The 26,702-nt window shown below is 38.2% G+C and overlaps 1 long non-coding RNA gene across 1 annotated transcript in view; it reads left to right on the top strand.

Moving 5' to 3' along the window:
* Nucleotides 1-26,702, top strand: part of LOC105532662 — a 107,911-nt gene that overhangs the window by 49,544 nt on the left and 31,665 nt on the right. The gene's annotated exons all lie outside the window — the stretch shown is intronic.

The following is a 26,702-nucleotide window of genomic DNA, read 5'->3' on the forward strand; positions in this document are numbered from 1 at the left end:
AAAAAAAAAAAAAAAAAAAAAGAAAAAGGGAAACCTAACAGACCATAATCATAGTGAAAACCAGCAACATAGTAGCCACTGGAAGGGCTACTGGCAGAATGTGGTTGGAGCTCATTTCCAGACAATTGTTATTATATGACGTTTTTGGTGGTTCCTGGAAAGACTTCACTTGCAAAGCGGTCTTTATTTGACCCTACTTCCATCTCACTAAATGAAGAAATCTGTTTTCTTAAGGACATTTGTCAAAAACATTTAGAGCCAAATGTTTAACTTTGTGGCTGCCTGATGCAATAGACAACAGTTGGGTCAAATAATAGGCTAAACCAAAAAACTTAAAAGAAAAAGCTGGAGAATGATAGTCTATAAAGGCTTTGGAAAACTTCAACATGTTGTTAGGAATTTAGAAGGTCATGCACATGTGTAAAGCTGCACACAGGTCCAGGGCTAGGGCTGTGTGGATACTCTGGAAAGACCTGTGAATGTCCTAGTTTCTCACCTTTGGGTGACCTTGAGGTTCTGTGCTTGCAAGAAGTAAAGACTAAGGTGAAATTGTCAACTGACTGGCTGCATATTCAAGGTATGCCCCAACATACATGCAGAGCCACTCAGCAAAGACTGGAAGAGCTATCGGTTTCATGTGTTTAAGAACACATCTGTTCAATTGTTAGCAACCACTAAGCTAATGAGCAACATTTCACTGACCAAGCGAAATGAAGAGTACTGCTTTTACAGAATTAGTTCAGAAAAGTTACTAAATGAGAACACAAGAACAATGAGCAATAATAAACCCTGAGGAGGAGAAATTCTGGCTTTCAGAGTTTCCACATTATATTATGGAAAATGTCCAGCTTCCAACAAAAGTTATGAGAAATGCAAATAAATAAGTATGGCCCGACCAAGAATAAGTAAATTGATAGAAACTGTCCCTGAGGAAGCCCAAATGTTGGAATAAGTAGTCAAAGACTTTAAATTGACTATTTTAAGTATGTCTTAAAAATCTAAAAGAAATATGTTTATAGAACTTAAGTGTCAGTGTTGGTGGGACTGTAAACTAGTTCAACCATTGTGGAAGACAATGTGGCGATTCCTCAGGAATCTAGAACTAGAAATACCATTTGACCCAGGCATCCCATTACTGGGTATATACCCAAAGGATTATAAATAATGCTGCTGTAAAGACACATGCACACGTATGTTTATTGCGGCACTATTCACAATAGCAAAAACTTGGAATCAACCCAAATGTCCAACAATGATAGACTGGATTGAGAAAATGTGACACATATACACCATGGAATACTATGCAGCGATAAAAAAGGATGAGTTTATGTCCTTTGTAGGGTCATGGATGAAGCTGGAAACCATCATTCTGAGCAAACTATCACAAGGACAAAAAACCAAACCCTGCATGTTCTCACTTGTAAGTGGGAATTGAACAATGAGAACACCTGGACACAGGAAGGCGAACATCACACACCGGGGCCTGTTGTGGGGTGGGGGGATGGGGGGATAGCATTAGGAGATATACCTAATGTAAATGACGAGTTAATGGGTGCAGCACACCAACATGGCACATGTATACCTATGTAACAAACCTGGACGTTGTGCACATATACCCTAGAACTTAAAGTATAATAAAGTAAATAAATAAAATAAAAAATAGAAAAAAGATATAGAAACATAGTCTAGATGAAATAAGTACTCATTGTTTCTACTTCAAAAATGCGAATTCTTTGTAGTTAAATTTGAATGGTATATATAGACATTGATTCCTATCTTTTGCAATCCATTCAATAAATTGAGTTATTGCTGTTAAAAAAATAAAACTTAAGTGTCAGAACAATTTTGTACCAGACAGGGACTACCAAGAAAGATATGAAAATTATTTTTTAAAGACTAAATAGAAATTCTGGAGCTGAAAGTATAATAACTGGAATAAAAAATTCACTAGAAGGACTAAACAGCAAATTTGAACAAGTGAAAGAAAGGATCATTGAACTCGAGGATAAGTAAATGGAGATTATCCAGTCTAAGACACAGAAGGAACAAGGAAGGAAGAAAAATGAACAGAGTTTTAGAGACTTCTGTGGTACACAAGTGTATCATCCTACACATAATGGGAATCCTGGAGGGAGAGAAGAGAGCAAAAGGGGTAGATTGAATATTTAAAGAAATAATGGCTGAAATTTTCAAAATCTGATGAAAAAAATTTCTCTGTGTATTTAAGAAGCTCAATGAACTCCGTGTAGAATACACTCAAAGAGATTCATACCTAGACAAATCATAAACAAATTGAACAAAGAAATCATCTTGAAAGTAGGAAGAGTAAAGTGACTCATCACTTACGAGGGATCCACAAGTATATTAACTGATTTTTCATCAGAAACCATGAAGGTCAGAGACAGTAGGATGGTATAGCCAATGTATTCAAAGAAAAAGACTGTAAGCCAATAAATCCATCAAAACTGTTTGCAAAAATAAAAGAGAAATAAAGACATTCCAAGATAAGCAAAAATTGAGAGAATACCATATACAAAAATTAACACAAAGTGGATTAAAGACCCAAATGTAAGAGCTAAAACTATAAAATACTTAGAAGGAAGTACAACAATCAAAGAAAAAAATAGATCAAAGGACACCATCAAGAAAGTAAAAAGATAAGCCCCCAAGTGGAAGAAATAACTTGCAGTAATAGATACACACACACACGTGTCAAATGTATACCCTTGTCAGATATTAATGAGTTAATTTTTTATGTGATGTGAGGGGGAGTTGAACTTTATTCTTTAGCATGTGGCTATTCAATTGTCCCAGCACCATTTGTTGAAAAGATGTTGATTTGAGGGAAACGATCATTAGTTTAGCAGGTCACTGACATGCAAACATAGTCTTTATGCTTGATATAGTTTGGATATATGTCTCCATCCAAATCTTATATTGAATTGTAATCACCAGTGTTGGAGGTGAAGCCTGGTGGGAGGTATTGGAATCAAGGGAGTAGATCCCTCAAGAATGGCTTGGGCCATCTCCTTCGTAATAAGTGAGCTCTTGCTCTGAGTTCACACGAGATCTGATCCGTTAAAAGTGTACAGCACCTCCTGCCACCACTGTCTTTCTCTCGTGCTCCTATTTTTGCCATGTGAAGTGCCTGCCCCCGGTTTGCCTTCCACCGTAATTGTAAGTTTCCTGAGGCCTCTTTATAAGCCAAGCAGATGCCAGCACCATGCTTCATATAAAGCTTGCAGAACCGACAGCCAATTAAACCTCTTTACTTATAAATTACCCTATCTCAGGTGTTTCTTTGTAGCAACGCCAGAATGGCCTAATACAATGCTCAATGCTCCAACTGGGGAATTTCCCAAACTGCATTTTGCAAATTGGATTCATGTTAAACATATAGCCATGGATGCTAGTTTGTTTGACAGGATGAACAGAGAAATAACACGTAGGAATATGGTATTTCTGAAAACTTGCTTTACTCAAGTATCACTGCAGCATTTTTTTCTATAGCCACTTACCAACTCTTCCCTCAACTTTTTCTATTAATTTATCTATAATACATAGCTAATTAGAAATTTTTAAACTCTATTAAACACATCATAAGTGTTATTTGTAAAATCACGAGTTTATTGTGTTTGTAATAGTTCCTCCAACAAATATTGGAATAAATACTCATTAAAGATAAAGATTATCCACTTAATTCCCCCCAATTTTTTAGGAGCATTAAGGCCTATGAATAACCTATTTGGGGAGACACTTGTGTTTGGAAAGAGCCTTCCTTCTGTGGAAAGTTATTTGACCAGAGTTTTAGTTTCCAATATATTGGGTTTGTGATCTTTGGTGAGCACGGCAGATCTATGGCCTTATATGTAAACAGTGAGCAAGGTATGTTACCTGTATTACCTATCATTACCAAGGGCCTTCTGGAAGCCAGGATCTTCCTATCAGACATTACCTGGTCAGGTTGTTCATTACCTCCTGTTGTGGGTGGAATTGTGTCTCCTTCAAAATATATTTTTAAATACTGACCCCTGGTATCTGTAAATGTGACCTTATTTGGAAGTAGTCTTCTCAGATGTAGTCAATTTAAGATGACACTGGATTACGGTGTGCCCTAAATCCAACCACTAGTGTCCTTATAAGATGAGGAAGATTTGGACACACAGACGCCCTGGGAGAGTGCCAATGACAATGGAGGAATAGTTTGAGTGAGGTGTCTATAAACCAATGAATACTCAGGATTGCTGGCAACCACCTGAAGCTAGGAGAGGCAATGAAGGATCCTTCCCCAGAGACTTTAGAGGGAATGTGGCCCTGTTGGCACATTGATTTCAGACTTTTAGCCACCAGAAGATAAATCTCTGTTGTTTTAAGCCGCCCAGTTAGTAGTAATTGGTTGCAGAGCCCTAGGGAACGAATACACCTACATTTTCTCGTCTATGTCAGCTAGATGAGGGCAGGGATCTCTCATTTATTTTGTTCACTGCTGATCCTCAGATCCTGGAACAGTTTCTCACACACTGTAAATGCTTAATTCATATTTTTTGAGTGAATGCATTAATAAGGTCTCTTAACAGTTCTGAGAGTTATACACTTATTGTATTCTGAAGAAACCAAGCCTGGGAGAGTTTGTAAAACATGTTCAAGGTTATACAGAATCCTAGATACATCTAATTTCAAAATCTCTGCTCCTTTCACTGTACTATGCCCACTGCAAAATAAAGAACTGGAACAAAATGATTTCTTGCCCCTTGCAACTGAAAGCAATGGTTCTCTGATAACATACCTGCTTTTTCGAGGTGGCATATTGAGCCATCACTTCCAGAAGTATTTGTTGAGGTTGTAGCAAGATTGGGACACCCAATAGATCAAAGTAATGATAACTAGTTTTTAGTTTTTATTCAATAAATATTGAGTGAGCACTTACTATGTACCAGGTCCCTTAAGTACTTTACTCGATGAATCACTTTATATGCCTTTCACAGTAGTCTTACCAAGTGGAAATTATTATTTCCATTTTACACATGAAGAAACTGATGCAAAGAGAAGTTATACAGCCTGCTGAATGTCACAGCTAGGAAGGAGCCAAACCCACATTCAGTCCAGACATTGAAACTACAAATCTCAATTACCTGAAATGCTTGTACCCTCCCTTACATGTTCCATCCTGTCTTTGGGTCCTGGTTCAGCATCTTCCACGCTGGGGAGCCCTCCTTTCGTACTATACACCTTGTGGTATATACCTCAAGCATTCCATACTCCTGCCCTTCTTTCCAGCTTGGTAGATATCTGATCCACCGCCTGAACTACATTCGTAGCCTCCAAAGCTTACACACAACAGGTATGACATGCCTTAAGTTGGTAATATAAATGGTGCCAAACAAGTTGCTTCATGGATGCCTGAGACAAATTTTCCAGGATGATCGCATTCTGAACTAGTTGAAATGATAATCATGTTGCCATCAATCTTCTTGAAGTTTTTAATCACTTGCACAAGAATCTCTTGGTGAGGCTTGCTAAAAATATACTTTCCTGGGTTTCACTTGAAACTTACAGATTCAGAACACCTCAAGGTGGGATCTTCCCAACATTAGCATATATGGTGTTTCCAGGGTCTGCAGTGTCTACTCCCCATTTAATGACTTCACTGGAAACATTTCCCATTGTGTTTCAGGTTTTACCTATATGTCTCAGCCTCTAAGAATATTTCTTTTCACCTGAGACTACAGACCCTCACCTGTAGTAAGTGCTCCTCCGTGTTCCCATTGAACTCTTTGGTATTTAGCCCCATTATAGTAATTTGCATACTCTAATATACTTGCATCTTTGCTTATAAGTCTCCCTTTCACTTGCCTGTGAGCTCCTTGGAGTCAGAATCTTTCCCAGTCATATCCCATGTGCTTATCATAGTCCCTGACAGGTAGCAAGTGGTCAATAGTAAAATACAGGAATACACACATTAAAAAAGATAGTGGAATTAATGAGCAATTAGGAGCACTTAGTTTCTACTCAAATATCTACCAAGAGCACACAGGGACAGAATGCATCCATTTTATTTAGTGTTAGCATGGAGATCACATCGTTCCCCCACACCTGGCCATTTTCTCCGTTGCAGGATCCGAGTTAGAATGAATAGTTACAGAAAAGCAGAAGGAAACCTTGAATGCTGATGGGATTGTTGGTCCTACTCATCTAGTTTGAGAAGGATGCAAATGCAGAAAATTTAGATGTTTATGGGACAACAGCCCCAGCCTTCTAAACGTTTCCTGGATACGTTTGGCATGGCTTCTGTTGAAATGCATGAAGAAACCAGGAATGACAACCGCATAATTTTGCAAATCACAGTATTTCAAACAAAGCACACCCTTTTGGCAATCTAGGATAACTACAAATTAAGGGAACCAGTGTCTCTCTTGTTTTAAAAATCTAGGATGGGGCCAGGAGCGGTGGCTCATGCCTGTAACCCCAGCACTTTGGGAGGCCAAGGAGGGCAGATAACCTGAGGTCGAGAGTTCAAGACAAGCCTGGTCAAAATAGTGAAATCCCATCTCTACTAAAAATACACAAATTAGCAGGCGTGGTGCTGGACACCTGTAATCCCAGCTACTCAGGAGACTGAGGCAGAGAATTCCTTGAACCCGGGAGGCGGAGGTTGCAGTGAGCTGAGATCACCACACTCCACTCCAGCCTGGGTGACAGAGTGAAACTCTGTCTCAATAAATAAATAAATAAATAAATAAATAAATAAATAAATAAATAATATCTAGGATGTTTTCATTTCCTGATAGCATCTAGTAGGTGCACATTTGTTATGTAGGCACTTAATAAATACTTATGAATTGGACTTAACTAGCTAGCGACCTTCCTACCAATGCATGCGGGAAAGGAAAAAATGCCTTTGAAATTTCTTTCCTTTGTGGTCCACACGTTTATGCAAACCTGCCATGTTTATGCAAACAATGTACTGGTGGCTTGTAGAAAGATTTTTAGATTAGGATAGAAAATATGCTGAGGCTTTGGTCTTGGGTTTGTCCCTAACTAGCCCAGTGGCCTCAGATAAGACACTTCATTTATCCCCTTTTTTAATGTCCTTATTTGCCAGAGGAAGATCATTTTAACCCCCTTGTTAGCTTATATTTTTGATAGAAGGCATTAAGACAATGTGCTAGTGAGAACTGATCTTGTATGAAATATACAGTCACTTAGTAAATATCAAGAATAAAAAAAATAAGTAAATGCAACAATGAGTATGAAGGAGCTTTAGTGATACAGAACTACACAGGAATATGAAGCCTCCCAAAAGCCCAGAAACTTTCAAAGAAAATTATTTTAGAAGGATTTAGACTTCTTCACACCTAGGCAAGAATCATTTAATCTGATCATTTGAGGACTGGTCTATGTCAAAATATGTCCTGTTGGAAAATGTCCACAGGCTGGATACATTTTGATAGGAGGAAAAACAGTAAGGACTTGCTATAGGAAGGAATGATTGGATATAGGTCCATGGGTTACCCCAGCTTGGGATCTGAGGCAGCTTAACAATACGTGGTGATGGGGAGGGAGAGTAGAGGAAACTAAGCTGAAAATTCAACCCTTTCTGCTACTGATGAGGTTTTCCTAATTCTATTTTTCGTGTGTGTGTGTGTGTGTGTGTGTGTGTGTGTGTGTGTGTGTAGTTCTTTGTATTTGGCATTGGGGTAGAAGCAATGGTGTGCTAGTTCATGTTTAACAATCAATTCTTCAGGAAAAAAAAAGGCAACCTTGATTTGCGTCATTAGCTGATTTTCATGATATAAATACACTGCCATGGCTGATTTGAAGCTGTCAGTGCTTTAACAACAGGCTCATAAAATTTCTGAAAGTTTGACAGTCATTTTTTTGAGCCAGTGTGAGCCAAATCCAGCAAAACACTGAATGAGTTACCTATGGAGTAATGCAAACTGATTATGGGAGGCTTCAAAGAGTAGAGAGAACTGTCTAACAGATCCCCGTGTTCCCATTACCTAGCTTCAATAATTATCAAACCAAGTAAAATTCCTTTCTCTGTACCCTACCTGCTCCTTCCATCCCCAGCCAGATTATTTTGAAGCCTGTATCTCAATATGTGTCTCTAAAAGATAAGGAATCTTTAAAAATGTAATACAATTACTGTATCAAAAATATTAACAATTCCTGAAAACCATAAGTATCTAGTCAGTATTCAAATTTCTCTGAATACATATATATGTATTATATTTATTTATTTATTCCTTTGAGGAATGCACAGTTGGTTTATTCAAATCAGGAGGCAAGCAAAGTCAATACACTGCCTTTAATTGATATATCTCTTAATTCTCTTTAAATCTGTAAGTTTCTTCTTCCCTTCCCCATCCTTTTATTTTCTTTGCAATTTGTTTGTTGGGAAAATCAGGTCACTCATCTTGTAGTTTTCCCTGAAATTTGCTGATGGCACTTCTGTGGTGTTAATGTGTTCTCCTGTCCCCTGATTTTTTCTATAAAGGGGTAACTAGATCTAAAGGCCTGATCCAATTTAGGTTCTCTCTCTCTGTCTCTCTCGTGTGTGTGTGTGTGTGTGTGTGTGTGTGAGAACAAGGGTCCTTCATAGAGAAGTGTAAAACTTTCTTATTGCCTCATATTAGACACATTGTGCCTGGTTGTTCATCTTTTAGTGATATTAAGATCAATCAGTGGGTTCAGCTTGAAACAGACAACACTCACATTGCCAAAAAAAAAAAAAAAAGAAAAACACCCAAAATCTGAGATAAATATTTTCTTTCTCAGTCTCGAAGATGCCTTTTAACAACAAACACATAAATCAATATATGTGTATAAACAATTACTAAATCAACCCATCTATTTTATTCATGATCACTTCACATTTGAAAGCTCTTCCTGTATTTATTTATTTTTTGAACTGAATTTGGGGCTTTGACTAGGAAGCCATAAATCCAGTTTTTGATGAAATACAACTTCACCACAATGCCAGATTGGAAAGAGTTCCCTGCTAATTTTTCTTCTTCGCATTGCTTTGGTAAGCGGTGAGTATTCAGATTCACTCCGTTCGGGGCTAACGCACCGCTGATTTAGCTTGGACCTTCTCAAAAGTTTTTTCTTTAACGTTTAATTTTTGATGGACAATGTATTACCAGGGACGTTCACATCTGCCAAGTTGTGCAGGCAGGATTTGAAGCGTGCCTAAGGTGTGGGCAGATGAACAAGTTCTATCACCTGGAGTGTGGTGGTTTCCCTAACTCTCCCTAGCCACTAGTTAGGCCTTAATGTACTTAGAAGGTTGCTCGTCTAATTTGAACTGTGTGAGACTTTGGCTAGAGGGCAGTTCTGTGTCCCAGTGATAAAAGAACACATAAAACAACCCAGTGCCTGATCATTCTCCCCGGCTGTCAGTGAATCATGTCTAATGGCATCTCCATGCAGTTTGCGCCAATTTGCTTGCAATGGCATCCTTTTCCGTGGGCTTGCTGCTCAGCAGGCCCTGAAGCAATCTATGAATAACTTCCCAACAGATGCTGTTTATGAATTGAAGCAAATGGCTTCCCTGTTTCTCTTTTTTCTCACTTCAATAATTTTCAGTTACATTACGATGAATATTTATAGTCCTGTAGCAGTGCATAAAAATGGAGAACAAGCAGACCTGGGCATTGTTTCATACGTGAGTGCTGTTCTAATGGGTTTTGGCTGACTGGTTTTAATAATGTTCAGTTGATGGACTGGAAGAGGATGCAAATTGTAGATCAGTCATTTTCATTCACTGTTTTAGCAGGATGGGTATTGACGGAGCGCTGGTTGCATCGGTCACATGCCTGTGACACCTTAACTCTCTAAGTTAACTCGTTTCTATGTGTCTGCCTCCTCTTTCTACTTCTTTTGAGTAATTTCAACTAGTTGACTTCCACAGAGACTCTGACACCAATGTAAGAGCTCATTAGGTTTACTTTACCACTCTCTACAGGTATTACCATTTGTGATTCCAACGACCAAATGCATTAGAAGCTGCGGCCCAACCAATATAACATGCTCTGAAATGAAAATGTAAAATCATAGGGAATACGTTGCTTTTGATTTGCCAGCTTATTTTATAGAAAGGTCTTGAGTCCCATTTTACTCTAAATGGCTTTTTCAAATGTTTCATATTTCCATGTTCTCTTAAATATTACAAAAACGAGAGGACTTACATCTAAACATCGCTCCTAAATTTGATTCCAAGAGAGCTACTCTAACTTCAGTGGCTTATGTTTCAAATAGCTGATATACCTTACTTGCATTTTCTATTTTACAATAATGAGTTAGTTAACTAGCCTATATTTTCCAAACCATTGACTGTGTCATATGGGTCCACATAGAAATAATGGTCTGTTTGGCTATTTGCTTATAAATAAGAGTGTTGAAAATTGTATGTAAATATGTATATGCATGCACAGTGAATATATATTGAAGCCTCCCAAAATATTCAAATTGCCCCATTTTCTACTCTTGCATTATGAAATACCAACTACTCAAATGGAACCATATTTATTATGCATGCAAACTCACAATATCTTTACCACCTATCATTTGTATGCTGAACACAGAAGGTTGTACTGTAACACAACAGTAAAAAATAAAAAAGACAATTTGGAGAGAAGGATGTTTCTTGCTCTAACTGCAGCAGATGCGAAGAGTGGTTTCCTTTGAAAAGGGGAAGTATAACACAATCCTGAAATATTTGAAGCATTAACAAAAAGTTTAAGAATTTAATATTTGATATGGAAATATTATTTTTAAAGAAACTGATATGCAGCATAATGTCTCAGAATACTTCAAAATCATGCCCCCAAAATACTAAACTAAGAAACTCTGGGAAGATTTTCAGGCCTGGAACAAAAGGTCTAAAAATAGACCAGGATTTGTACTTTTGCAGAACAATTCACCATAGTACTTTTCTATTTGTCTTAAATAATAGTAAAATATTGTAAAAGTTACAAATGTAATAAGCAGTATGGGAATAAACAGTAAGGAAAGTTAATTGTTCCCCTCACTAGGAAACCTACCATTAGTAATGATTTGTATATAATTTGAGATAGTAATATGCATATGAAACATTCACACAGGAATATTTTTCTTCATGTGTCATATTTTCTCTTCCATAATAGAAAGTGTCTGGATCTTGTGTTCTTTTTGCACTTTTTTTTTTGAGACAGAGTTTCGCTCTTGTCACACAGGCTAGAGTGCAATGGCGCAATCTTGGCTCACTGCAACTCTGCCTCCCAAGTTCAAGCGATTCTCCTGCCTGAGCCTCCCGAGTAGCTGGGATTACAGGTGTCCCCCACTACACCTGGTTACTTTTTGTATTTTTGGTAGAGATGTGGTTTCACCATGTTGGCCAGGCTGGCCTTGAAGTCCTGACCTTAAGACCTCAAGGGAGCTACTCACCTTGTTCTCCCAAAGTTCTGGGATTACAGGTGTGAGCCACCGTGACCAGCCGTCTTTCTGCACCTTGTTCTTGATCAATACCTTTCCTGATTTCTAGGTAGACAAGCTTTTTATTGTTTTGTTTACTTATATATTATTCCTTCACCCTAGAGTTATTTTGAGTTTCATTTTAAGTATCATTTTTAAAGAGCAATGGGGAAAATTGTCACTTGCTGATGGGTTTTTCTGTAGGGGCCACAGTATCAGGGAATGAGTCCACTTCTTAATACAAGGGTGGTACAAAAACATTATTTAGGTATGCAGAGTTGTGTGTGAGATTTAGGCATCAGGAAGTAATTGTGTTATAAGAAATAGGTGGATAAATAAGAGGATGAGGAAGTACTAGATACAAACATAAACTTAAGTTGGGGGCTAAGATATTGCCCAGTAGAAAACTGTCAGGAATACTACATCAGAACCGTGCTTCAAGACACGGGGTTTAGGTCACAGAGAAGATGTAGTTTGGCCTGTTGTTTGTTTACTCTGGAGCTAAAACTACCTGAAAAATAAAGGAAGATAAATTGAGACTAGTTCAAAAATCAAGACAATTATCTCAAATAAATTTCTTAAAAGCCCGTTTGTTAATTTCCTTTCACAAATCAGGAAACAGGCCTATAGTGTTCCAAGGTGACACTATTCTGCTAGGCTTTGAACCTAGGTCTATGTCACACAAAAGGCTATACTCTTGACTGGCATGCTTCATCAGCCTGTCACATGAACCCCCTCGATGCTAACGGTGGGAAGAGGCTACTGATAAAACAAGCCATAGGTAGCATGCACCGGATTAATGAGATGTTCCTGATTCACCTAATCACATCAACTAATTCTCCCCTTTCCCCAACTAAAAGGGCTGGAAGTCACCCCAAATCAGGCAGAAATTGGGGCAGCAAGGATTGTGAAAGTCATTTGCATAGTGCTTATATCTATGGGTGTCCAAAAAATCTAGAAACGGGCAAATATATCACTATTATTATTATAATATCATCAAATAAATCTTTATAGAAAATAAATTATTATCTGCGTTTCCAGACATTGTGGACATCCTGTAGAGATACATTGAAGAAATGGATTTCTTTTATCTTTAAAAGAGTGCTTTGATACATTGAGGTATTAAATATATTATCCTTTGATTCCTTTATCTAAGGCAATTAAATTACACTGTTATGTTTTTCACATGTATTCTTTATTATATTTACTCACCTGTCCTCTGTCATATTTTCCCCAGCCATTCATTTGCCCATCCATCTCTTAATGTATTTGAGAAATAATATTTGTCAAGCAATTACTGGCAGGCAGTATAGTAAGGATGAGTCTATACCGGTTCCCCAGTAAAGAAGACGGACCATGACTGCACTTAAGGGAATACTACTTCTGATGAGGTTTCTAGAAAAGCACAAAGCTTATTATGACACTGTGAGAAACATGCTAGAATGAGCAAGGGTAGTAATAGTAAATGTGTCTGGGTAGGTTGGTTGAGGGAGGTACGGAGGGTTTTAAGTAAACAGAGAGCTACGTGATATGTAAGAATTGGCAGATGCATGCCGGGCATGGTGGCATGCTCCTGTAGCTCTACCTACTTAGGGGGCTGAGACAGGAGAATTGCTTGAGCACAGAAGTTCCAGGCTGCAGTACACCTGTAAATAGCCATTGCACTCCAGCTTGGGCAACATAGTGAGACCCCCATCTCTAGTACAAAACCAAAAAAAAAAAAAAAAAAGGAAATGAATTGGCAGATGAAATGCCTATGAATGATACAAAAATGTTTCTTGCAGGGGTCCAGGATATGTAAAGTCCAAATAGGGGAAAAGATCATGGCCTTGGGAATAAAATGGAAGAAGTTGTATGTCTGTGTTACTAGAGGGCAATGGGTGAGTGGGAAGCCTAGGTGGAGGCGGAGACAGAGGAAGGACATCATCAGAGGTGGAGAATGGAGAGGTAAGGAGGGACATTCATGCTTGATTTTATATGGCGGTAAAAGCCATGATGTGCATGTTGGAGTCCCTTATTCTAAGGGTAATAGGACATCCAAATAGATTTCAAGCAGAGTAATGACCCGAGATTTTCATTTTGGAATGAGCACTGTGAACACAGCATGGTAGATACACTGGGAAAGCAAGACTGAAGGAGAGAGCCCACTCACAATGCTCCTGTGGCCCAGTTTGGAGGTGGCCTGAGTTGTGGGTATAGAGAGACATACAGACTAGTGTTCCTAGTCAGAAACCACGCTATTGCTCCCCAGCATTTTCCCCAGCCTGATAATTCTGGATGCTTCCCTATACGGAGCTTGTCCCATCAGTTATACCTGAAGTCCCAAAGCAAACCTAACCTTTCTGTTTTTCCAGTCTTTGCACGCTGTTCTCATCTCTCTTGTTTCTCTTACATATATTCTATGCCAATCTTTCACACACTTAATTTGTGTAAATTTATAAATTTCATGTGAATTTGGGATAATCTTGAAGCACTTGGTTAAGTGTATAGGCTGTGGTATTGTATTCATGTGGGTTTAAGTCCTGGACCTGCTATTAAATAATCTAAGTAAACTCTGGCAAGTTTCTTAAGTCTTAGTTTCCTTACTTTTAGGATGGGAATAACAACAACAACAACAACAACAAACAGCCACAATTATACTATGTAACTTCCAGCATTAAAACCAACCACTGTCTTACCATAATAATGTTCACATGATTTGATTCATGAGAACTTGAGAGGGGCCTAGGATTTATAATAAGCACCTCCAGGAGATTCTAAACCATATGTGGGGAAATGGCATGTTAGTCCATGTTACTTTTTTATTTGGTATAAATATAAATTCAAATATTTTGAGACAATATAAACTAAAAATTCTATTATGGGAAGAATCAGTTAGACTTTGTAAAACATTCATGCAAATTGGCACCTATAGATCCTCAATTATTTTAGATTACATGTAAACCTTATATTATTTTACTCCCACAACCCAACAACTGAGGTTAGATGTAGTTAAAAATGATCGTTACTCCCATCATCATAACAGCATGCATTGTTAAAAAGTATGTTTTAAACAGCATAGAAACTACTGACAATTTCTCATGGAAATTACTTTTTTTTGTCCCTGGACAAAGAGTTCAGAGCTAATCAAAAACCAATCTATATAAACTCTAATGTAAACCACAATTAAGGATAACAAATAGGTTCTTGTATGATGTTAAACAATGCATTTATAAAGATAACAATCCAAAGTAAAAACTTAAAAACTAAACCACTAAAGTCTAGAGGATCCATGATGGTGACTTTTTTTTGTCACTCACTCCAAATCTTTATGTAAGCATAAAGTTACCAGCAACTGAGTATAAATGCTTTAAGAGCTGCCAATTCATAAAGTGTGAGTCCTGTGATATTTTAAAAGGTATTTTAGGTTTTCATGTACCGATGATTCATTTTAGCCAACTCTTGATACTCAGTTGCTGTGTTTGATAAGGTCGCTTGGTTCTGAGATTCCCCTGTGGGATGGGTAGGGAGACCCCTGATGTGCATGACTCTTAGAACTTGGAAGACTGGTAGATGTCTCTAATTCCTTATCAAAAGGGCTGAAGTCAATACCTGTAAGAACTCAAGCAAAGCAAGAATGTAGATGCTGTCCATTTCAGAGCAAGCATTTATAGGAAAAAACCCAGGCAATAGAGTCTTGGAATAATTTTGGTAAACATATTTAAAATGAGGGCATCATTTGAGAAGCAAATGGGGCTGTCATGCTGTACACCTTTAGGGGGCACCAATTCCATTGTGCACCAACAAACATCACACTGAAAGTAATTATTCTTATAGTATACTGTATAGAAAATGAAGGTAAAACACCGGTCTATTCCCATTTTATAGAGCTGTCATGAAGGTCAATCTGTTCATAAAGAAGCTGAGCATTTGGGAGAAATGCATACATTTATTACACATTTGTATTAGGTAGTTTATATTTAAATAGGAACCATGTACTAGAAGTAAAACAACCCCACTTTGGTATTTCTGATTATTGTTTAATATTTTATACTTTTAATGTGCTGTCTGATTAATAAAGTATGGATAAAAGGCACTGCACAAAGTTATAGCTGATATTATTAAATAACACAAACTTAAGCTGACGACTAGAGTTTGCACTACTTACATTTCTATTTCGAGTCACCGGCTGTTTATTTTGTATTTTCCTGTTTGAAGGTGATTTTCAAAGGGATCTCCATGTTGAATGAAGGCACACACACAGAGACAATTGTCTTTAAAATTCAGCCCATATCATATTTGCATGTCTGACTTGGACTTTGTCCATATAAATGGCTTTTGGGCTGTGGGCTCTTTGTTTTCAGTAGATGTATAGGGAGACTGAAGACACTGGTGAGTCAGACATCCTAAGCACAAGGCATGACTGTGCCAAAATGATAACCACCTGGCAAAATTCACCTTGTTGGGAATGAGGCTAAAAGTACCTGTTTCTCTCCACTGCCTAGAGAGTTAAGTTAGAGGATCATTTGATGTGTCTAGTTTTCTGCAGTCTATCCTAAGGTTAAGATTACCTGTTCTTTGCATTACTTAGATTGGCAAAAAGGTGTGGTTAAAACTTGTGATTTAAATTGTGGACTGCCTTGGGTATACTGGTATGCTTTTCATGGACTTAGTAGGAAGGTCTGGAAAAACTTGACAAAATGTACCACCATCTAGGATTCTTTGGCTTTCGTTTTCTCTTTTACTGTATATGCGGAAATAATTTGATGTAGTGAACTTGCTAACTAAATTCCATTTTTTTAGCTATAATCAAGCAGATACTAAGAACCACTTACTAAGGATCTCTGATGAGGAGAGTGTTGTGCCCTAGCAGTTTAAACGTATTATCTCATTTATATTATGCAAGAACTTTATAAGATAAGACTAATGTTTTTCCTCTTTTAGAGATAGATAAACTGAGGTTCAGTATGATTAATTTATTCATGGCCCAAAATCTAATATTTAATCCAGGCATGTTGGACCTTTTTATAACCTATACCATCCTTCCTGCCATGCGATTTCATGAATATGGGTACATTTTTACCATCTGTGTAACAAGAGAGTAACAGTAAATTACTTCCAATGCTTCTTGCAACATTTTATTAATACTATCTTGATACCATTGATCCAATATTTTGTATAGAATATAATTCAGTGTAATAAGCATCTTTTTTGTTTTATCTTTATCCAAGATATGCACTTAATAAATTACTAAGCCCATATTAGAATCTATTATGGAAGAATTTTTGCCTATCAGTTAAGCTTTCTCATGGTAAAAACCTGAAAACCAGCATTATCGAATGTTTTTATATACGACCTTCCTTCCAGATGTCAAACAAAACAGTCCTTTCGAATATGCAAACAGTATAGGCAGATGCAATGATTATAAGGCTTTGAGTGCTTATATTTTATTCTAGGAATTATCAGGACAGGATTTTATTTTCAAGGTGGTGGCAGTGCATGATTTGTGGTGAACTTTCAGAATCAGCTATAAATTTGTTTTTAAATGACACCTGTTGTATCTCTAGGGCCTCTCCTGGGAACACACACACACACACACACACACACACACACACACACACACAGAGCCCATTCTTAACTCAATTAAGAACACCACAAGTGATAACTTCATTTTCCTGTGTTTTCTCCCAGCATGAGATGACTCAGTCAGAAATAGCTTGATAATATCGCAGATGTTCCTTTGCTCGGATTGCTGGTTATTGCTTATCTCAATGATATTTTAATACAAACACACAACTGTTCCCCCTGTTTTATGGCTGTCAGAATTTTGCTTCATATTTAACAAATGGAAGTTTATGAGCAGATGTATCATTGACTCAGATTTACTTTTCCCCTCATTAAGTTGCATGGAAAAGCTAAATGCTGAATTGAAGAGGGCATTAGACCCATCTGCACTAGTAGACTATTGGAGTCAGATCGTTTCTCTAGACTGTCATTGCCCACCAGCTTGATAGACCTGTGAGCTTCATCCTCTGTCGTTAAGACCAAAAGACCAACATTTCATTCTAGGATCCCAGGCAAATATTTCCTCTATTTTTGCCAGTGACATATGTTTAATATCACTACTTTCCCCTGGAAATAACCAAACAGTTTCCTGAACCATCATCATCTTCAAATGATTTTTTTTTCTGACCTAGCTCAGTGTACTGAGCAAGGCTGAAGAACCAGGTGCACGTGGCATTGAGTTTTGACTCCCTCTGGATTTAGCTATACAACCTTGGTGGATTAATGTATATTTTGATCTGGTCCCTTTCTGCTCTCCAGCCTCATCTTGAGCTACCATTTAACCTCATCCCGGTAACACTGACCTTTCATTTTCTTTCTTGAAACAAGTTGCAGGATTTGCCTTTGAGTGGGTGAAGCCTCAGAACACTAGGGGGTTGATATACCTGGGGCATTCACCTTGAGTGGCACTCAGCAATGTGCCAGGGTTGCCTTCCACCTGGTAGAAAGTCAGACTCCAAAACCTTTGAGGTGAGGCAGAAGGTTATTTAAAAATGACTGAGACTGGCAAAGTCTCTTTCCAATGACCTGCTGCAATTCTTACTCCAATAACAGTATGATCAGCAGCTAGGAAACTTCGTGGGAGTAGATTAACCACCCGAAATTTATAGCTCTGATTGAATGTTCAGGAGTCTGGTTCCAAGCCTAAAATTCAACATGCAATCTTTCATGTCCAACCATAGGCAATCACATACAAGGTTTTGCCTGGACGTCCTCATGAGGAAGCTGCTCAACCTACACCATACTTGGTGCACAGGCAGTGCACTGAAGTTTTCTGGAGGGAATTGCAGTCAAGGGCTCAAGCCCACTGGGCCAGCCATGCTCTTTGGCACAACTGCTTTCCTTGCCCAGGCAACCTGGCTGATACCTTTTTATCAGGGGCTATGGCTGAGGCACTTTTCTCCACTTTGATTTTGTACCTTTTCTCCTCTCTTACACCTTTTTCCCTCTCTTGTCCCCCTACCCTGCCCCCTACATGAGCTCATAAAGAGACAGGTGCTCCTTGGCAATGTGCTGATTCCACCATCTGCGGTGCATCCACTTGACCCTCACCCAGCACTGTTCTGTGGGGGAAAGTGACACACTGTGGGGCCGGCACCTCTTACGCACTGCTTAATTGCACTGTCAGGGTGAGTGAATAATGGCATGATTGTTCCTGTCAGTTTGGTTCATTGTTCTAATTGGCCACTTTGACAACTGATTGCTCCAAAGCTATGCCACTGTGCTTCCTTTTCAGTGTGCTTTCGTAATAATAGTAAAACTTACTGAACACTGTGTCCTAGGCACTGTTTTAATATTTTGTAAAAATTGACTCAAAAAATTCTAAGATAAGTATCCCATTCTATTCCCATTTTGTAGTTGAGATAACTGAAGCAATGAGAGTTTGTTTAACTTGCTTGATACCACACAGATAATAAGTGGGAAAATGAGGATTGGAACCCATGCCCACTAGGGTATAGAACTTCTCTTTTACTTCCGTTAAAACACCTTGTTTCCTCTGCTGTGACTTCTGACATATTCTCATCAGCCATTTGACTGTGTCAATATAAAATCAGCACAGTATCATTTTTCTTCTCAGGTCTTTTGCACATAAAATCCACTCACGTGTTTATTTGTCCCGCTACCTTCTATTCATCAGTAAGATTTCAGGTGAAAGGTCATTTTCTCAGAGAAACTTTCCTTAACCTCTCTCTGCATTTATTCTTAGGACATCCTATACCTCTTCTTTGAGCGCTTAATCCTGATTGTGATCAAATAATTATCTGTTAAACAGTCTCTTCTACTAATATTCCATGCAGGTAAAGATGCTGGTTATGTGTCTCCAGTGAAGTGAAATACTCATCACTGAGCTTAATGCAAGAATTGTAGGTGAATAAATCAAACTTTTTGGTGTCTAAGTTTCCTCATTCATAAAGAAGGAACAAAACCATGTACCTTACAGAAATTTTGTAAAGATGAGCTATAATAATTCTAATAGCATGTAGCACAAAGCTTAGCATATACTAATTGTTCAATAAATAATAGTTATTGCTAGATATGCTGGAAACAGTATTATTCTTCACAATGTTTTCTTCTCCTCCCCTCCCATTTCCCCCTCCATGGGATGATCATACATTCCTGACCCTTTGATGTTAGGCTACATCATGTGACTTGATTTGGCAAGTGAAAAACAAGTAGAAGTGATATGTGTTGTTTTTAAGTAGAAACCTTAAAAGTCGTTGAGTCATTGAGTGAATAGTCAGTGCTCCCTTTTCCCTCTACCATGAGACTTTCCCTAGGCCAGCAAATCTCCAGACATGAGCTGCTCTTTCACAGATGAGGCACACATGAGGTGATGCACAGCCCATCTCCAGTTGATTGACATGGATGTGAAGTGTGATCCAGAAATAAAACTTAATTGTTGCAAGTCAATGAGATTTTGAGGCTGTTTTTACCCAATAGTAAAAATGAAACTAAGCTTACTGATATATTAGCCCAATAGGTTAATGTGTATGCAGCAAGTCTTTTGGAAGAGTAATTTTTTTTTTTTTTTAAGAGTCTCACTCTGTCGCCCAGGCTAGAGTTCAGTGGCACGATCTCAGCTCACTGCAACCTCTGCCTCCTGGGTTCAAGCGATTCTCCTGCCTCAGCCTCCCGAGCAGCTGGGACTACAGGCATGTGCCACCATGCCCAGCTAATTTTTTGTATTTTAGTAGAGACAGGGTTTAACCGTGTTAGCCAGGATGGTCTCGATCTCCTGACCTCATGATCCACCTGACTCAGCCTCCCAAAGCGCTGGGATTATAGGCGTGAGCCACCGCACCTGGCCTTGGAAGAATAATTTCTATATCATTTTATTGTGACAAAAACATGGAATTCATTTTTTAAGGGCATTTTCTTTCAGTATCAAATATCAAGTGTTTTCTCAAACATTTGAGACACACACCTAAATATATATACAACATAAAAATAATAGCTAGCAATTATCAAGCATTTACTATATGTTAAGGATGTTTACAAGTGCTTTGCAAATGTTAAAGTATTTAATCCTCAAAAACCTTGTGAAGTTGGTTCTGCTATGATATCCTTTTCACAGATGTGGAAAATGAGGCACAGAGCAACTAAATTATTTTTCCAAGGCCAGACAAGTAGTAAGTGACAGAACCTGCATTTGAGCCAGGGTGTTGAGTTCAGAGCCTGCAATTAACCACCATGCTTCATTATGTCATATATAAAATGCTTCATTATGTCATATGTACAAATGTACAGACACAGGTAGAAACATAAATACGCATAAAGTGCTAAGAAGAATATATATTTAAGTACAGTTGGCCCCTGAACAACACAAGTTTGAGCTTCTTGGATCTACTGATGTGCAATTTTTTTTTTTAGTACATATCTTGGGAAATGTTTTGGAGTTTTGCAACAATTTGAAAAACTTGCAGCTGATCCCCATAGACTAGAAAGAATAAAAATTAGAAAAAAGTTAAGTGTGACATGAGAGTATGAGAGTATAAACTATGTGTAGATACTAGTCTATTTTATTCTTTACTATCATAAAATATACACAAATCTACTACAAAAAGTTAAAATGTATCAGAACTTACCCACACAAACACAGACTGAACATAGAACCATTTGCAGTCAAGAGAAATGTAAACAAAGGTAAAGACCTGTGTTAAAGCCTAACTGCAAAAATTAACTGTAGTACATACTGTTTTACTGTAATAATTTCATAGCCACCTCCTGTTGCTATTATGGTGAGCTCAAGTGTTGCGAGTATCCACTTAAAACGCTGTGTGATACTGATCATCTCTATGTGGGCAGTTCACCTCTCCAGTAAATTGCATATTGCAGTAAAACGTGATCTCTCATAGTTCTCATGTATTTTTCATGGTGTTTAGTGCAATACCGTAAGCCTCAAATAACACCATAGAACCCATTCTAGTGATGTTGGAAGTGCTCCCCAAAACAGAAAAAAAGTCATGACATTACAAGGAAACGTTGAATTGCTTGATATGTACCTGATTGAGGTCTGCAGCTTTGTTTGCCCACCATTTTAGACAGACAATTGACTTTGCAAACAGAAAACATAAACTTATGGTATCAGTAAATACAGTACAGTGCTGTAAATGTGTTTTCTCTTCCTCATAATTTTCTTAATAACGTTTTCTTTTCTCTAGCTTACTTTAAAAATACAGTATATAATACATATACAAAATATGTATCAATTGACTGTTTACATTATCAGTAAGACTTTTGGTCAACAGTAGGTTATTAGCAGTTAAGTTTTTGAGTAGTCAAAAGTTACACTCCAATTTTCAACTGTGCAAGGAGTCAGCACCCTTAAACCCCATGTTGTTTAAGGATCAACTGTACGTGTTTAGTATCACCATATAGAAAAGGAAAGGATGGACTGTATTGAGATTCTTCCCAGATCTCAAGTTCTGTCATTTAACTTTATTTTTGTTTTCCCATGAGTATGACTCAGTCAGGAAAAAGATTAGTCCTGCTCGTTGAAATCTCCCAACTGCTGCCATACAAGAGAGGGTGGGACCATGGTTCGAATTCACAGGTCCTTGAAAAGCATACCTTTGTGGGTGTTTGCTTTTAAAGGGATTATTCAGCACTCCCCTTCATTTACTGATTTAACAAGGATTCTACAGTATCATAGTAAATGTCTGAACAATCATTCCCAAGTTGGATAGATGGTCCAATCTTAAAGGTCGACCCCCTACTGAAATTTCTGAGTTCTTTATAATAACATAGAAAATGTGTGCTTTTGTTTTGATGTAGTTGTCAAAAATAAATATAAACACAGTTTGAATTAATTAGGAGGTGAATGGAAATTTGATAAAAGCCAAAATGTTCGTGTTGTTGGAAGCAGTTAGTTTTGAGTCAGCCAGACCTGGTTTCAAATTCTAGCTCTGCCTCTGTGTGAATGGGAACCATGTTGTTTGCGCTCCCTAAGTTTCAGATTCCTTATCTATAAATTGAAGATAATAAATTCCTAAATCACTGGGTTGCTATGAAAACTGAATTTAATGTTATCTTCAACTAGCATATAATAAATGCCCTATAAATTAATAAAGTAGCTATTCTTTATAATTAATTATTGATTATAATTAATTACTAATTAAGGAACAAATTCCTTAAAAGAATCATTTTACATTGTAATATACTGGATAGGAACTTATTTACCCAGATATCTCTCAAAGGACTTCCTCATGGATTGATAATAACATGAATGTTACTGCACAAAAACTGGCTCCCTTTTGAAGGTGTTACGTTTGGCAAACTGGAAAAGCTCGGCTTACCCAAACTATGATTCCACACTGTTTCCAAGCAGGGCATAGGTAAATGGATATTTTGAGGAAGAAACTGTTTTAGCACAACAACAAAAACAGGTAAAGCAGAGGCAATAAAATAGAGCAAAACAAATAGATTTTATAAATATAAAGTGAAAACCAAACAACTGTGGCAATTACAGCTTTCATATGATTTATGTCTTTAATTTGTCTAAATCAGTGACCCATGCAGTATTGGCATAAAAATTTCAAATTCAGCAAAAACCTAAATCACTATAAAGAAACACTGAATTTTTATTAGTTATCCTTCTTTCATTGACTTCTCCCAAACAAAATGAATTCTTCCCTGAGTGAGGCAAAATGAAGTATTATATTTTACTAAGGTGTTATTGATCTGCAATTCTTAGGATCCAATGTATCACAGAAACATAGCAACAGAACTTACTCGTGAAATTGACAGTACAGAATCACTGCCCAAAGGCCTTTTGCCCCTTGCTTCTGTTTAACACTAACACTAGGTATCAGTTGAGATTATTTAGTAGAAACTAACAGAAATGGACTCTGGCTAACTCGGGTAAAAACAAACAGAAAAAACGTCCAAAAAGCTTCTTGGGAAGATAAGATATAGCTCAAAGAGTCAAGAGACTAGATAAATATCCAGGATTCAGAAAGGACAGAAATCAGGGCCATCTCCATGTAAAGAAAAGATGTATGGTTTCACACAGGCAGTGATGCCAGGGATCTAGAAGGTATAAATAAATGACCAGTCATTTCAAGTTCTTGCAGATGCAATGAAATAACTGTGGTGGATTCCAACCTTAAATTACTGCCCTCAAAATTCAAATACCGGGGGAAAATGGTTTGACTGCCCTTCATTCGCCAGAAGAGAGAAAGTCACCTTGATACACAGTGTAACGATGAGGACATGGTGTTCCCCACATTGAGGAACCCCACCAGTCTCCAGAAATGATCAAAACCCTGTCAATTAAAATGTTACTTTCAGCCCTGTGATACTCGTGTTGGGCTAAACTACAGAGTTGTGCGGTAAGAAATCTGTGTTGTTTTAAGCCTGGTAATGTGTTACGGCAACAACAGAACATTAATACGACTACTTTTTTAAGTATAAACATGTCTCAATTATTGCATGTGACATATGATAGTTTAAAATATGATAGATGCTATGTACCGTCTTATCCTAAAGTGAGAAACTAAGTCACCAAAGCAGTACATGCTAAGAGATGGCAAAGCTGGTTAGCCAGGTTATGATAATACCCACCTCTGGCAATTAAGGTGGGAGGAAGATATGAGGAAATGCATGGTGTGGTACATCCCTTTGTTTTCACACCTTCCCTTATGGAGGAGGGGAGAGCTGTGTGTGCAACCTAAGCCCAACTTTAAGTGATGCAAGGAAAACACTAGTGGAGATAGATGCCTGTTCATTCTGGTTTAGGCCTACGGTGGTAAAACAAAGAGGACGACGCTATACAGACAGAATATTTTTTCTTTCTTCTCTCTCTCTTCCTCTCCTCATCTTCCTCCCATCCTTCTTCCCTTCTCCCTCCTTTTCCTCCTCCTCCCACTTATCTTCCTCCTTCTTCTCCTTCTCTTCTTCTTCTTGATGGAGTCTTGTTCTTTTTGCCCAGACTGGAGAGAAGTGATGCAGTCAGCCTCAAATTCCTGGACTTAGGTGATCCTCACACCTCAGCCTCCCAGGTAGCTAGAACTAAAGGCACATGCCACCTCACCTTGCTAATTTTTAATTTTTTTTTTTGTACAAATGCAGTCTCAGAATTTTGCCCAGGCTGGTCTTAAACTCCTGAGCTCAAGCAATCCCCCACTACCTTGGCCTTCTAAAGTGCTGGGATTATAGGTGTGGGCCACAATGCCTGGCCTCAGATGCTTCTTGGCTTTACATCCAAATAAGCCCTTTGTAAGTTGAAACTATTCTAAGTTGAAAATGCATTTAATATTCCTAACCTACCAAACATCATAGCTGAGCCTAGACTAAAATGTTCTCAGATCACTTACATTAGCCTATGGTTGAACAAAATCATTTAGCACAAAGCCTATTTTATAATAATGTTGATTGCTTCATGTAACTTAATGAATATTGTACTACAAATGAAAACAGAATGGTTTTGTGTGTACTTAAAGTACAGTTACACCATTATAAAGTTGAAAAAACATAGCCAAACCATAGCGAGTTGGAACCATCTGTGCTTATCTCCATATTAAGGAAAGATGTATGGTTTCACAGAGGCAGTGTGAAAGAGTTTCCACCCAGAGAACTTCCATGGGGGGCCACGTGACCCAGGAGAGTGTTGGAGAGTAGGAATTCCAGGGATAAGATTAGACTAGGAAGCATACCAAAGTTATTGCTAGAGTTGTAGGAGCTGTGATTGAAAGTTCCCCATGGGAGGGTGTCCTAGGAAGCACCATAGAGCCCCCACATGTAGGAATCTGCATTTGTATTCCTGCCACCCTCCAGGAGGCTCAACTCCTAAGCCATGACTTCCTCCTGGATTGCAGTCTTCAGGCCTCAGAAATGGAGCTGGTAAAGAAGCTGTGTGTATTAATCAGAGTTCTCTAGAGGGACAGGACTAATAGGATAGATGTATATATGAAAGGGAGTTTATTAGGAGAATTGACTCACACAATCACAAGGTGAAGTCCCACAATAGGCCATCTACAAGCTGAGGAGCAAGTAAGTCGGTCCAAGTCCCAAAACCACAAAAGTAGGGAAACCAACAGTGCAGCCTTCAGTCTGTGGCCGAAGGCCCGAGAGCCTCTGGCAAGCCACTGATGTAGGTCCAAAAGTACAAAAGCTGAAGAACTTGGAGTTCGATATTCAAGGACAGGAAGCATCCAATACAGGAGAAAGATGGGAGGCCAGAAGACTCAGCCAGTCTAGCCCTTCTGTGTTCCTCGGCCTCTTTTTATCCTAGCCATGCTGGCTACTGATTGGATGGTGCCCACCCACATTGAGGGAGGGTCTGCCTCTCCCAGTCCACTGACTCAAATGTTAATCTCCTTTGGCAACACCCTTACATTCGCAGGAACAATACTTTGCATCCTTCAATCCAATCAAGTTGACACTCAATATTAACCATCACAGTGTGGAAGGATGGGACAGTGGGAAAAGAGAAGCAACCACACCTCCTGCACTCACTAAAAACTTCCCCTCCTGAGGTGAATTTGAACTAGGGAAGGAGAACAATTTAAAATTTAGAGTCATAATATACTTTAAAGTGGACTTTGTAATTACTGAAATGAGATTGTTCTTGTGACTTGAAAGGGACCAGAGAAGCTTTGGGTCTTATCTCACTTTTCATGTAAGAACAGAAAAGAACAACACAAAGTACAGGTTGGAAGAGATGGGGAGGAAGCATACCAACTTTTTTCATGATGTATCTTGTTGAGTCCAGCATTTCTCATGTATTAGCTATAAAAACAACAGAGTGATTTGTAGACTCAAGGAAACAGATCAATAAGTAGAAATATCAAGTAAGAGAATCAACATTGAAAATTTAATTATTGACATAGAAGGGAGACTATACATAATTACAGTGAATCCAGATGAGATTAAAACAGTAAGAATGCTAATAGATAAATAAGACTAAAACAAGCAGCATAAAAATAAGTGGTGTCTCTAAGGTGGATATTACTCCCAAAGCAAAAAATAAAAATAAAAAAAGGGTATTCAACGATATAACACAAAATAATTTCCCCAAAATGAAGAGAAAATCACATCTGCAGATCCACGAGCACACATAGATTCAGCACGTCCCATCCTTCAGGTTTCCAGGCAGAAAAAGCAAATTATGTACCTGGGAGAAGAAATCCGGCTGGCCTCAGACTTTTCCATGTTGACATCCAAGGCCAGAAGACAGAAAGCACTGTCTGCAGTGCGTGAGG

This window comes from Mandrillus leucophaeus, unplaced genomic scaffold, assembly GCF_000951045.1.
Source record: "Mandrillus leucophaeus isolate KB7577 unplaced genomic scaffold, Mleu.le_1.0 Scaffold121, whole genome shotgun sequence".
NCBI lineage: Eukaryota > Metazoa > Chordata > Mammalia > Primates > Cercopithecidae > Mandrillus > Mandrillus leucophaeus.